General features: G+C 39.6%; 1 protein-coding gene across 2 annotated transcripts in view; it reads right to left on the bottom strand.

The window, feature by feature from the left end:
* The window catches only part of Nebl (nebulette), a 170,690-nt gene extending 157,022 nt beyond the window's left edge, over positions 1-13,668 (bottom strand). For both annotated transcript variants that reach the window (XM_013515481.1, XM_013515484.1), the window contains exons 1-5: positions 12,228-13,668; positions 12,063-12,137; positions 8,395-8,475; positions 5,220-5,382; positions 3,729-3,852 (exon numbers count right to left, since the gene is read on the bottom strand). The gene's annotated coding sequence lies outside the window, so the exon portion shown is untranslated. The remainder of the gene's footprint in view (positions 1-3,728; positions 3,853-5,219; positions 5,383-8,394; positions 8,476-12,062; positions 12,138-12,227) is intronic.
* Positions 13,669-14,073: the final 405 nt, after the last annotated feature.

The following is a 14,073-nucleotide window of genomic DNA, read 5'->3' as shown; positions in this document are numbered from 1 at the left end:
GAAAGCTGCCAAACTAACACAGCCCATCTCCTGGGGGCTTCTCTTAGGCCAACATCCCCTCATCCAGGTTTTGGCATATTTGTGGCAACAAGTAAAAACAATGAGTTAAGTAAATATTTAGCTAAATGTTTGGCTAAATACTTATGTTAAGAACCTTAAAACAGCCCTGCTAATAATCTATGGAGCTATCTGCAAAAGTTTAGAACAGCACTACTGAATTGAATAGTTGTTTATTATAACTGTGTTGTGCTTTGCCATTTGCAAATCAGTCACAAACATGTTCACTAAGAAATCACACAAACATGCACGCACACACACACACACACACACACACACACGGGGTGTCTGGAGTCAAATGGGAATAGGGTGGGAAGTAGATGGAAAAGCTGCTTTCTAGCTAGTCTGAGCACATTTCAGACACAAGCAACGCAAAGAGTTTAACAAACTTCTACAGAAGATTGCGATCTGACAAGCTAACACACTTCTAATTGTTGTCAGGTTATCTGAGTACTCCATACTTTATACTATTGTTCCTGATTTAGTTATTTCATTTAAGGGGAAGTAGCATAGTCCCCGCAGAATTTAGAACCTTCATCAGTTGTAATATAACTCTAGAAACAAAAATAGCAATGGTTGCAAGCGATACAAAATAATGTGGCCATACGTTCTGTCACTTGCTATTTTCCACACCTTCTTGGACCAATAAGGTAAAGCTTGTGATCAGAATTAATGTGCTAATCCGTTTACTCTAAATAACCCAGTAGTGTGGCTCATTGAATTCTATGAGTGACACCCAGAGCCCTTTCATTTCATAATACAAAGAAATATGGTTTCCCTCCTTAAGAAAATCAGGTAAATAACAACTTACCCAACCCTTCACAACACTCAGTAATTTAGTGTATCAAATGGCTTATCTGGCAAAACATGAATGTGAAATAAAGTTACGGAAGTGTTTACAATAAATACTCAGGGGTGGACGGGAGCAACTTTTCGAGAAAATGAGGGAAATAAATGGTTAACTGCCAGCACACACGCTCACGCTGGAGGACACAAAAAGGTTCACAGCAGTTGTTAAATTCATTTAGAGAAACTCACTTTATTTCTCTAACAGAGCTCTCACCAGCTAATCTGTATTACAACCTGCAGGAGTCTTCATATTCTCAGCAGGATTGAGATTCAGGCCACACTGCTTCAGCTATTTAATCTTTCAAGAGAACAATATTTGGCAGGAAAAGACCCCACAGCACCAAGGGGACGGCAAGTGGCTTGCTGTCAGAGGATACCGGGCCAAGAACATGAAGGTAGAAAGCCACCAGCCCTAACCAATGTTTACATTTCCTTTCTTAGCTCTTCACTCAGACACACAGGTACACACGTGACGTGTATGGAAAACACACGCTTCACCGGCACAGGGATCACTATTTCAGATGTGTATGTACTTCTCAAGCAGAAAACATTTTCTCGCTAGTTGGGTCCATCAAACTTAAAATTTAAAAGTATCACTATAAGATTGGAGGCAGGAAAGGAGATGAAAAATGTCCATAATTTTACTTTTCACTTGTTTTCATCTTCTTAAGCACTGCAAACCAAAATAGAGAGGGCATCTATACAATTTTCCAAGTATGCAATTATTTAAGATATTGATCTTTTTAACTATCCTGGAACTAACAAGCTGGCCATACTCGAAACATTTTTGACATTCTATATGTAACACTACTGTTGTGTTTTGTCTCACTGAAGACACCTTTGTATCTTCATTTAAGCTTCTGTTAATCAACTGCAGGGACTGAATGTGGAATGATATTTTTTGGGAATCCGTTCTGTCAGGCAAACATGGAATACGGAAAACAGATACAGGGAAACAGGAGAACATAAAAACAAAATTTGTCACACCTACTACGCAACCAGTGCGAATCACTATTCAAGTACATAATTCAGTAAAGTTCTTTTAAAATTATTTTAAAAGAATAATGCAGTGGGTTCTATTTCTCTGCTCACAAACTTGAGTTAGCTTTCCCTCTAATATTAAGCCAGCGTTTCCCTCTACCTAGATTGCCTCACTCTTGGATAATTAGATAAATGATCTAATGATCTCCTGGTTGCCCTGGTAGCTACCTCCTTGCCTGGCACAGGCTAATTGCAGGCTTCAAGAGGTCAGGGGTCATTTTTATTTCATTATGCATATCCCACTTCTGCTACCAAAGTGCTTAGCATACAGTAAACACTCAAAAACATGCATAAGCCAATAATTAAGTTTTCAAAAATGGTCTCCCCTACAGAATGTGGATTTTTTCGATGCTCAAAATAGAGCTGCTCCTTCACAATCCTGCTCCAAGCTACATTTTAGTAGTGGTGTTGCTCCCTACACCCTAACCATCAGGTACAGGGTGACCCTACCCTTACCCTTACCATATTCTTCTCCTCAGCTTTTCCCTCAGACCCACCTCCACCCTCCGCTGCTCCTCCTCCACTACAGCGTTTCCCAGGCACTCCGTGTGTCCTGGGAGCAACATGAAAGGCGCCCCAAAAAAACACTCTCTGTTATTCTGAGACTCGTGGGGCCTAGTGTAAAGTGATAGCTGTAACCACCATTTACTAAACAAACACATGTGCCCCAGGCCACCATGAAAGCAACTTCTACTTCTTACTCTTTCTAGCCAGAGCACTATGTTCTGGGAGATTCAAGCACAAACTTGGAACTGGGCATGATGGTGTGCGCCTGAAGTCCCAGCTACTCAAGAGACCGAGGCAGGAGGACCGCTGAAGTTCAAGGACCAGGAGTTCAAGGCCAGCATGGGCAACAGAGTGAGACGGGAGGAAAGAAGGAAGGAGGGAAGGGGAGGGGAGGGGAGGGGGTGGAGGAAGGAGAGGAAAAAAACTACAACTGCAGCTTACCCTCAAAGGCCTCACAACAATTACATAACAAAACTAAATATTTACATCACTTTGTTTGGAGGAAATCACTTTGTATCCCAAATAACAAGTGTTTAGAGGAGTAAGAGCTAAGTCCCTGGATTCAATCCCCACTACCAATCACTCAATCAGTGAAGCATAGGGTGACTTGGGGTTTTGTTTTCCTTGTATTCTTTTTCGTAAACCTGTACTCTTTTTCCTAAACATAGGGAAATTCTAGCACTTTTGTAATTCAAAGACTCCAATAACACAAAGCCTGACTCAAACAAGTTAGAAGTTAACTCTGTTAGTTAAAATAGCTACCAAAGGAAAAATCAATAAAATATACATGGGCCAACCAAGAAAAGTGACCATAACTTCCTGCTTCTTGTCCTCAACACTCACTGGAGTCTGAGAGTTCCCCATGAAAGCAAAAGGCCCTTCCGAGAGAAACTGAGAAGTATCCTTTTACAAGCAGCACTGCAGGATCATGTACGAAAAGTAAGAGAGGCATAAGACAGCTCAGGCAGCCAAGAAAGAAAAGAGAGCTACTGAAGAAAGCATGTGCAAAAACATGTAAGAAACACAGTTGTCATGACATTATCTTTCTTGGAAAATGAAATGCAAATTAGACAACATAGCTGCACATCCTTCAAAAGACACTAGTGTTTCTAATCTCCAAATCATGAAAGGTTCTCTTAATTGTCCACACTTGGATTACCAGTGGGTTTTGAAATCTATATACAATGATTCCCTTGATTCAAGCCCTTCTAATAAGTAAAATCACGTTGAACGATTATGCTAGTTAATTCAAACAAAACAAATTTTAAACTTACCTCCCCAAATCCAGGGAAATCAGAATTCTGTGGCATAATTATTACTACTGCATAAAAATTTCTGTAAGATTTTCAGTTTTTCTTTAACATTCCAGGTGTTCTCATTGTGGGTATGTCCCAAAATCTGGAAGAAAATTCAGATGATTTTTAAGTTTTAAATCTCTACAATACACTGGAAATTCAGACATTTTTTCCAAACGTTAACCTTTCTTAGACTTTTCCCTGTGGCATCTGCTTTTCTTTTTCTTCACATCTGCCTGGGTCAATATGCCAGCCAGGATGTGTGAAGTCTATTTTCTGAGCCATGTAATTCAACCAAGACCTGGAAATTTTAAAAATATTATTACTACATCTCTTATCTTTGTAAGTTATCTTTGACTACGGCTCAAAACTGCAAATAAGGAGAGTTTTGAAAGGGCCAATTAAGGATTGAAAATAGAACCTAGATGTGATTTTTCTGGCTTTAGTTAAGATTATGCAGGTTGGAAAAAAGGAAAAAACTTAAAACGTGAATGCAGAGGTCTTCCAGGAATGGCAGCAAGCAGAAGGTGGTGTCACCTAATTCCACTCAAGAAGCTCGTTCAGGATGGTAGTTTTTAATTGTATTACGCTTTGGATTTTTCAAAGCACCTTCACAAAATGTGAATGTCACTTAACTGCCTCAAAATTGCCCTGTGACATATGGAGATTATTTCTTGGCCTTGTTCTGGACCGAACTGTACCTTCTTCCCCCTTATCCCCCACAAAACTCCTATTTGTAAAGCCCTCACCATCAATGTGATATTGGAGATGGAGCTTTTTGGGATGCAGCTAAGGTTAAATAAGATCGCAAGGGTGGAGCCTGGATTTCATTTGGTTAACGTCAGTATGAAGAGGAGACACCAGATGGCTTGATCTCTTTGTCCTTCCCTCTGCCCCCATCTTCACCCCTCTCTTCCTCTCCTGCTCCCTCGGTCTACTAGACAGGTGAGGGCAACTTTCTACACACCAGGAAAAGAGCCCTCGCCAGAAACCAGGCCTGCTGACCCTTCATCCTGGGTGCCCAACATCCAGGGCAGTGAGAAAGCAAATGGCCATGGCTTAAGGCCATCAAGCCTCTGGCACTTGTGATGACAGGCCCAGCCCAAGCAAATTAATAAAAGTACTACTTATTTTTTGGATACTTAAATGAGACATAAAAAATATCCCCAGCTATGGTATTTTAAAACAGGGGCTGTGTTCCCAATATAACGAAATTCTTAGGTGACACAGGAGGGTGTAAGAGGTGCCGCTCTGCTGAGGAAGCACCGCTATAATCTTCCAACAGAATGACACAGGTCACTGAACGTGGAAGCAGCAGAGTTATCTGCGGTAGCAGGTAATTATCAAGCAGCCCAAACAAAAAAGCAATTCTATAAGAAAACTCTCTTGCAAGGGGAGGAACTTAACTAATACATAGTTAGTTAAGAGTCTAAACATGACTGCCTCCATCTTGATTGGATACACACTTACCATGTACCTGCTGGGCACCAAGCACTGTCCCAGGTAACAGCCACCAGCTACCCCATTTGGAAAGGACACAATAGTCCCTGCTCTGCTGTGCCACATCTCACAGAACCTAAGAAAGGTTCTGTTTTCCTAGACTGAGACATGGGTGGAAAGGCAACCTTTCTTTCTGAAAAAGAGGGAGAAAAACAGTCAACCCTTTTGTTTTCAAGTGTAGCACTATGCTAGGCTGTATCTTCATAAAGTCCAGTCTTGGGGAAAGAAAATTTCTAATGCAGCGATGGAAGCAAACTGCCAGGGCAGCAGGGTAAATCAAGGTCAGGGGATGAGAAGGGAACCTCTGAGCCAGCATGGTTGGGAAGGGGCAAAGGGCCTTGGGGGCAGAAATGTAAAGTGCATGGAGCAGTGACAAGAGGTCCCCCCCAAGGTCTCCACAATCACTAAAACAGAATCACCCTCAGCCCATGCAAAAGGTTTTATATTGTACCCTAAAAACAGTAAGGTGCCACAGACAGATCTTAAGAGGGAGGATGGCATCATCAAATGTGCTTTTTAGGAAGAATTTGAAAGACACCATGTAGACAACAGCCTGAGAGGAAGGAGAGGCAATACAGTGGCCACTGAGAATAGTCACGAAACTATTCCTAAGACCCAAGGAAGGGGTGGGGACACACCTTAAAGAAAGGATGAGAAAGAAAGTGCCGTGCTGTTGTGCATTCTTGAAGACACAAAAAATAAACTGAAAACGGCATGGATGACGTCTGCCTCCACAAAGTTAGGGGGGTCAGACATTTCTACACAGGAAATACTCATGAAAGCCCACATACATAATAAAAGGTGAGAAATGAGTGGTCAAAACGATAGCACAAAGCATGACAGTACTCCAGAGACGAGGAAGATTGCTGTAGCTGGTGTCTGCGTGTGTAGCTAGGCTCAGGATGTCATTTACAGAGAGTGTGAAATCGTCCTAAACAAGAGGAATGACTCATGCGAAGGTCCAGGGCAGAGCAGGTGGCCAGGCCTAAAAGAAATGGACTGAGCTTTCAAGCAATGAAAGATGAGGCAGAAAATAATTTCGGAGCAGCAGTAAAGAGTCCTTAGAGTCAGAATTAAGAGGGGTAGGAGATTAGACTTTATCCTGCTCGAAGCAGAGGTCCAAAGAAAGTTTGTTAGTGGGTCATAATTAAGGTCTTGATGAAAGGGATATTTCAGAAAGACTCATCTGGTGATGGCGCTTTCCATACAATGGAAGGACCAGAGAGCCTGGAAGGAGATCAGGCCAATTAGAGGGCCACAGGAGGAACCCGGGCAGGAAAAGGGCCCGAACACAACAGAGCTGAAAAGATAGGACGGGGCAGAACGGATCTTACAAAGAAGGATCTTCAGAAAACATTTTCTGTCCTAATCTGTCTCCAAAAAGAAGTCGGATTATGGTGGCGCTTTCCAAAGCTCCCCTCCTGACAATGCCATTTTAAACCATGGCTCTTGTTCCTGCCATGCACGAGTAATTACTAGTCTGGGATGGATTTGTTTCTTTAAGTGACTATGGCTTTAAAAAAAATTGAGGATAAAAAGAAGAGATCAGCCTTTGAAATCTTGCCCTACATGGAAAAATAAAGCAAATCCAGGTGGAGGGGAAACCACAAGTTGGAAAGAAGCACCAAGAGCTAATTTTCCATACATTCTTCTCATGAAAGTGTAAGTATTCCTTATAGAAATCCTTTCCCCCAGGAGGAGTTGTTAGAGGAGCTAATTAAATGGAGTATGTCAAAGTGTTCCAAAAGGAGAGAAGTATTCATACATGTGTTAGGTGTTAGAAGAAAAATATAGGCTATTGCCCTATTGCTTTCCTTGACATACTTAATCTTCACTTTTAAAGATAATACTGCCGACCCACTACTGCTTAGGAATGCAGGGAGTTTAGGGTTGAGATGAGCTGGAGGTGAGCTACAGTCTATTAAAACAACTTGGAGATTCACTCCGTAAAAATACGATCCTTTAAGGATTTACCTCTTAACCACCGGCATCATAATTAATCATCTGTTTTAATTGGCGCAATGAGGAATTCTAACAAATATCATCCTGTCCTCCTTTCAAACTGCTTAGTACAACTGCCTTTGACTCTTCAAATTCAGAAACTTTCGTATAAATTTTTGTTAGTTAAAGAAGTTCTATTTCTCTATATCAGGAAGAAAATTAACCAGTAAACTATCTCCCTACTGAATGACTTTCCGATTGCTACCTTTCTCTCCCTTTAAAAAAATAAATAAATAAAACTTTCCTGTACATTTTCTGAAGATGAAAACTGCTATGTCAGTTGTTGGGATTCGCATAAGACCTAATTGCCTCCTGCACAATAATTTTGCCACCAGTTTACAATTAGCATGCATTTCTCATGCATGAGTTGACCCAATTACATAACAAATTTTGCCTGTGGGGATTTCTCTTGACTGCTTGTCTGCTGTCCACCGTACAACTCAATTTCACACTGTCAGCAGCCTGAACATGGTTACAGTCCGTCTCTGTCAAAATGATTTATTTAAATTACAAACAGAGTCCAAATCCCTAGATAATCATCCTTAGCCCCACATGCTCACCCTTACATTCAACCTAACTTGGAATCAAATCTTTTAATAGTCCATAGACACGGTATTCAATTATCAGGCAACACCGAGTTCCAATAATCTAATATTTTAGAAGCTAACTCACAAAATCTCAGAGAACTGCATCAGCAGGATCCATGAAGGCCTATTCCTGGGTATATAATTTATTTTATATTCAAAGAAATCAATGAAAAATTATGTGGCTGTATCCAAAAAACACTCAGAATTAATTATATTTCAATATCAAATTACATGAGATTTTTTTTGTCTACCATCTGAGAAAAAAGACTCCGATCTTAGCTTTTCTTGTAAAACAAGCAAGCATTTCTCAGGCATAGGTATGCTGAATTGGAAGTGGGAGAAAAAAGAAATGGGTATTTGGGGGGAAAATGATACAAAACCAAAATTGTAGCTACTGACCTGGCCGGGGAAAGAATAGAAAGCAGGAGAAAACACAATCAGCTATAGCCCAGTGATGTACAACCAGAAGATACAGGCATATACAGGCTTACGTACAAAACACTTCCTGTGTCAGGGACAGGCACACGTCCTGACAAATCACATAAAGCTGCACTTACTATTTCAGTCAGTCCGTAAAATGCATGATTTTCTCATTGGCTTTTTTTTTCTTTCCTCTTCATGTGACATTTCTCTTCCCCCTGAAATAAATTAGCAAATAAATACCTAGTTTTTATCTACAGCACAAAGCCTGTAAAAGTCTCTTGGGGTCTGATTTTCCCATTTTATTTCACAATTTATCCCCCGACTGTCTGAGCTAATTGAAAGTGCAGCTCATAGGAGTGTGTAAACAGGCAGAAGGAAACGCATCAATAATCTCCTGCCGGTTAGACCCAGTCGCTGGGATGCCGGGCAGGATGCTGCTTTGTCATCCTGCCGCTGGGACCCTGAATACCCTACTGATAAACTCGGGCACAGGTAGCAAGAACCTAAATCTAGAAGGAGCCTTCACAATAACCCACACAAGCTAGAGCTATCATGATGAAAGATAAAGCATTTTTTTAAACACCCAGGGGCACAGTATTCCTCAACTCGTATCTGTATATTATCTTTTAATAACAGATTCTTAAAGTATCGTTAAGAGAAATGTAAAGGTGTGTAAGAAGACTTCTGCCACTTCTGAATTTATGCCCTAGAATCTGGGGACAAGAAGGGAGAAACGGCAATTAAGGACTTCATTGTGAAAGTCTTAAGACACTCAGTCCCTCCGTCTACACTGTCCACAAAGGTTGCTTTCCGCTGGAGAAAGAAGCTTGAAGCAGACTGGAACCTCTAAACAACCTCAGTTGAATAGCTTGGCTGGCTGGGCCAACCTCCCATAAAACCTATCTCCAAGGCCACTGCTCAATTTCATAAACAACCAAGCTCCACCTGAACATTAATATATGGAATGAAATGAAGATATCTTCTGGGATGTCACTGGGGAAAAAAGAGAACATTTTCTTCATTTTAGACGCTGAGCTCTGTTTGCTTCCAAACATTACATAAATTCTAAACTCCTGCCTTTTGCATTGTTCTTCCTGCAGCTATACAAGGTAACGCAGCAGAAGAATTTTAAATTGCAATATTTCATAAATCTGCTGTTCAATATGTTGTCATTACTGGGACCAAAAGGAGGTAAGGCTAATCTGCTTGCACTTCTTTTATTACACACAATTTGAAATTTATAGTTGCGCCTTATCCCACACCTCAGTAACATATGCAGACCAAGTGGGCATTTCCAAATGACTTCAAATCCTAGACAAATGAACATGAGTGGCTGCAAAAAAATTTTCATAACATTGACACAGACACAAGCAATCAAAAATGCCCATTCATCCATAACATATTACCCAAAACACCTAGGAGTTGTCATTAAATTCACTGCTTTATGTCTTTATACCTTCTTCAGTCCAAGAGGTGAATGACGGTTTGAAAAGAGCCACAAATTATTCAAGGATAAAATGAACTAAAAACAGGAACATGCAGCAAAGGGGGAAATAAAGATTGTAGGTAGTTAACCACCTCCATGAACCTCTACTGAACTTGGAGTTCTAATGCAAGGCTCACAAATCTCACCTCGCTTATGATTTTCCAGATGAATCAGCTCCATCCCATTCTCCCCAGCAGGAAAATCCTGGGGTCTTCCCAGGCTAGACACTTTTCTCGCCTTCCTCCTGTCTAAACAGATACAATCCAGACCACTGCCAAAAATACCTGTCTGGCATGCAGCCAGTACTGTTCAGTGGGTTTAAACAAAAGTAGTATGGAAAATGGACTAACCAAGGTCCCACTTTTTAGATCAATCCAAATTTCTTATAGAAAGACATCCTTGAGTAATATGGAAAACCCAGTTAGGTAATGGAAAAAGGCCATGAAGTTGTAGTTTTGTAAGTGAATAATAAATTCAGCAGACCTCAGAATATTTAACAGCCTCCCTTATTCAGGAGTAGGTCTCTAAGAGTTATATTGAAAAATCTATATTTTTTACTGCTGCCCAGACATTAATATGTCTCATCATGGCTAAAAGAACTGCTTATAAAACCCCTATGGTTGCTAATATCCAGACATTGCAGAAAGTTTATTTAAAAGTTGTTGTCTGAATTACATGCTTTTTACAGATTTCATGCAATCTCAATCACAATACCAATAGTATTCTTCACAGACCTGGAGAAAACAATCCTAAAATTCATATAGAACCAGAAGAGACCTGGGATAGCAAAAGCAACCCCTAGGTAAAAAGAGCAAGGCAGGAGGCATTACAACCCTGATCTGAAGTTATATTACAAAGCTGCAGTGATAAAAGCTGCTGGTACTGGCACAAGAATGGACATAAGTATTGATGGAACAGAACAGAAGATGTAGAAACAACCTCAGACACATTCAACTATTTGATCTTTGACAAAAGTGCCAAAAACATATACTGGAGGAAAGATGGTCTTTTTAATAAATGATGCTGGGAAAGCTGGGTGTCTGGTTCAGTCATGCAAAGACTGAATTTAGACCCATACCTCTCACCATGTACTAAACTAAAATCAAAATGGATCAAGGAATTAAGTGTTAAAACAGAAATACAATCTACTGGAAGCTAAAGAAGGTAAAACTCTTAAAGTTAGGAAAGGAAAGACTTTCTGCATAGAACCCCAGCTATATAGGAAATAGTACCAAGAATCAACAAATAGAAACATACTGAATTAAAAGGCTTCTGCACAGCAAAGGAAACAACCAACAGAGTGAAGAGACAACCTACAGAATGGGAGAAAAATTCCATCCGCTATTATTCTGACAGAGGATTCATACCTAAAATATACAAAGAACTCCAAGAAAATCAGACCCCCACCAAAAGATCCAATCAAAAAACTGGCAAGTGAAGTAAACACACACATCTCAGAAGAAGTACAAACAGCCAATAAATACAAGAAAAAATGTTCAACATCACTGGCCATTAGAGAAATATAAATCAAAACAACCCTGAGATTCCAGAAAGATACCCCAGAAAGAATGGTTTTTATCAAAACATCAAATAAGAGCAAATGCTGGCAAGGCTGCAAAGGAAAAGGATCCCTTCTACACCGCTGGTGGGAGGGTAAGCTAGTACAACCACTATGGAGATCAGCATGGAGATGCCTCAAAACAGTAGAAACTCCATTCATCCTGTCTTTTTCCTTTCTAGGTATCTTCCCAAAAGAGTGACCCATGCATACCCATATATATATAGGAGCCCAACTCATAATACCTAAATCTTGGAAGTGGCTATCTGTCCATCACCAGATGAATGGATAAAGAGATTGTGGTATTTATATACATGGTATACTGCTCTGCCATAAAAGATAAATTGGAATCATTTGCATGACAATGGAGGTACCATACTGTTAAATGAAATAATTTGGACACACAAGCTTAAATATCACATGGTTTCTCTTATTTGAGAAACCCAAAGAATAAATAAAGACCGAAATAAAAGTTAGATAACAGGAAGTAGGGGAATAGATCTTTCTCAAGTGAGAAAGAGGATCAAGAGAGGAGAGGGAGGGAGGAGAGGGTAAATGGATTAAAAAAAAAAAGAATTAAAATGTGTTCGCACATGTACCAACTCCACACAGGAATGTAAACATTATGCACTGCAAACATACACTAAAATGTTTTAATTTTATGTTTTTAAAATTTAGCACTATCTAAATTGCAAGCTTAATCTAATGGTATTTGGTATACACTGTTATGTGTATGATAGAGATAAATTAATACATACCTGTGTTGTAAGATGATTTTGCATATTAAGAATGGATCTGCAAAGGACCTCTGGTATCAAACAAAATGTACATTCCTGATAATGATAAAGGGTGGTGAAATGATCAGTCCTTTTCTAATTAAATATGAATGTTGACTTAATTTGGATATAAATTAAAAGGCTTACCTTTGAATCAGCTGTAGTCCTCAGGGTAGCTGTCATGTGGAAGTCTTATGTAGAAAAGTTTACTTCTTTTTGAAATAAATTTCTGTGATAGCTGAAGATTTGTGGTAGACCTTTGTTTGGGCAGCATTATTTTTATTTTTTTAGTATACTCGAAAGTGATTCAAAGAAGGAACTGTTACTGAGTGTAATTGCTAGTAGAACACATCTCTAATTCGCATTTTTAAAAGAAAAAAAAAAAGGCGTTTGATTTTGAGGAAAGGATAAAGAGGAAGAAAATGGGGACAACTGTCCCAGTTCACGATAAGGGAGTTGTTAGAAAGTGGCAGAAAAAGAGACAACTCCACAAATCTATTAAATTCAACTCTTTCTCTTCGAAGGAAAACGTTCTTCCTAATATAAAATACACACTTAAAGAATAATAGATAAAGCTTAGGCAACAGGGTGAAAAGAAAAAAGAAATGTGCATTTTGCCTCCTTCTATTCCACATATAAGTTTTCTAAACATCAAATATGCCAGTTTTTGAACTTCTGACAAGGAAACTTTTTTCTCAAATTGTTGAACAATTTTGTCTGAAAATTTTATGTGTCTGGATACACACCTGTATGCAAACGTGTCTCATGATAACAGCCAAATATCAGGAGTATAAACCCATCCACTAAGTAAACATCTCCTAAAAATCAAGGCTACATCCTACAACTTCACATCAACAAATGTTAGCGCCCATGTAAGTGACACACAAAATACACTTATCATGAATAATGAGTGTTGCATGTTTGCTCATAATTTTATATCACATAGCTATTGCTTTTCATTCATATTTCCTCTTGGCTACCTAACACTGAGCTCATTGTTGTGGGAAAATACATGTTGACACACTTCACACAATATTTTGGAAGTAACATAATCACGTGTTACAAAAATTAAGAATGACCTGTTTACCTATCTTTGATAGGTACTACACTGCAACCTAGTATATTTTTAACTTCTGCTAGTTCCAATTTTCTTTTAAAAGGGAAATACATTACTGTGCAAGACATGGATTTCAAGGCCAAAGTAACTATAGGTATAGATGTTTATTTCAAACACGAGATGATTCAACATGCATATTTAAAGTATTAAACTGCATATATACGTAACTAGGCACTATGAGATATTTTTAAGATTTCTAAACTTCATATATTTATATTTTATGTTATTTACTGCAAAAAAAACTATCAGTTTTTTTAACTTAATTCTAAAAATCTTATTTTGCAAAAACTTAAAGGGGAGAACCATTCAAAACAAGCAGACACTGTAATTTAGAATAACTTAAGCCTCCGGGTAACTGATGAACCCAGCATAGGGGAAGGACTCTGAGTATCTTCCATTTCACAGCAAGTCGCCCAACCTCATGCTCCCACCCAGGAACACACAGCAGCGGGTGACCACGTCACCAAGGAAACGGCACCTACATTGCTGATTTGTTCCTGCGTCCTCTTCAGCCTCTGCAGTTCAGGAGTGTCGGTAACAATGCTGAAGCCTCTCCCTTTGCTTTCTTCAAAATCTCTTTTGTACTTCACCTAACAAGGAGGAGGAAAAGAAAATGGAAAAGAAAAGGAAACACAGGAATCACAAATCCCACTCAGGACAGGCAGGGGCCACAATTCCTGCCAACAGCTCCCAGCAGAAAGCACCCTCACAGACAGCAGGGCCCCGCCAGCCCACCTGGCTTGCAGCTCAGCAACTCTACCTGCTGTGGGAGCTTTGGCAACTTACCTACCGCTCTGTGCCTCAGTGGTCCTGGCTGTCAAATGGCGATAGCAACCGAAATTTAATTGGATGTAGGGATAGGATCAAATGACTCAG

The sequence above is a fragment of the Chinchilla lanigera genome, unplaced genomic scaffold (genome assembly GCF_000276665.1).
Source record: "Chinchilla lanigera isolate Chin_1 unplaced genomic scaffold, ChiLan1.0 scaffold00028, whole genome shotgun sequence".
NCBI lineage: Eukaryota > Metazoa > Chordata > Mammalia > Rodentia > Chinchillidae > Chinchilla > Chinchilla lanigera.
This window is presented reverse-complemented; position numbering and strand designations above follow the sequence as displayed.